Here is a 1212-nt window from a genome sequence, read left to right on the forward strand (position 1 = left end):
CATAACAAACACCTGGCTGATTCCATCTGGGTGACTAGGAAACTGAACTACATTTTAAAAAAAAACAAATCCCTACATTTTAAAAAAGAAAGAAATTGAACTGGTACTGTATACCTTGTGTCACTAGTTTTTGCCTGCAGATTCTGAGTCAAGCACAAAAGTTAGGCAATATCACTTTTCAAGGGCAGATTCATTCACCTGGGTGCTTTTGGAAATAATCTTCAGTTCTATTACATATTTGCATATCCCATTCCACTGATATGGGTTCTGCTCTCAAGACCAGCTCAGTGTGAACGTTAGTCTTCTGGAACATTTTCAGGGCTCTTAATCCACTTGGTTGATGCAGCATAAAGAATCAGGAAACTGAACCATATGTACATAAATTTAATGTGAACCCAAATATGTGAGTAGCTGTTTCAACCGAAGTGTGAACCAGTGTTGTAAGTCTTCATGAAGCAATGATGAAATGCAAGACTATGGAGTAATGAACTCAATGGAGAAGCTTTCTTTATCCACCTTAGTGACTGGAAAATCTTCATTTCCCAAGCTTACAATACTAGGATATCAGCCACCCATTGATCTTCATAAATAATAAACTTTAATAAACTTTATTTTTATATCCCGCCCCATCTCCCCGAAGGGACTCGGGGCGGCTCACAACAGGGACAAGCCCAAAACAACAACACAACATATTTGACAAAAACTTAAAACATTCCAACAATACACAAAATAAAATAATGGACAATACATTAAAATCCAAGCAGATAAAATCAGAGTAATTAAAAGCAAACCAGTGGGGACAGGTTTCATAAAGTGCTGTATAATGGAAATAAGTAACAGTGATAAAGTGCCATATGCTTTTAAAATAGAAAGAAGCATTCTAATGACAGCTCTATTGGGCCTGTTCATTTAAACGCACTCTGGAAGACATGTTTTCAATTCATGCACAAGATGGTCATCCAAAAACTTCAATTGTATGTATGGATCTTTCATGTCTAAGTGAAGTTGCACATGAACCTAAAAACTCAAAAGTGACTCGTCATTTCTAAGTCATTGCATTTTAGAGTACAAGCTTGCAAGGCCATTAATGCTAATCAAGGTGATTAATTACAACATTCACACTGGCATCCAACAGACAAGAGTTCTTTCTCCCACCTGGGACCTTCCATAGATATATAAACCTCCCTTGCTTAGTTTTCCAATTTTTTTTTT

Source organism: Anolis carolinensis, chromosome 1 (assembly GCF_035594765.1).
Source record: "Anolis carolinensis isolate JA03-04 chromosome 1, rAnoCar3.1.pri, whole genome shotgun sequence".
In the NCBI taxonomy this organism is placed as follows: domain Eukaryota; kingdom Metazoa; phylum Chordata; class Lepidosauria; order Squamata; family Dactyloidae; genus Anolis; species Anolis carolinensis.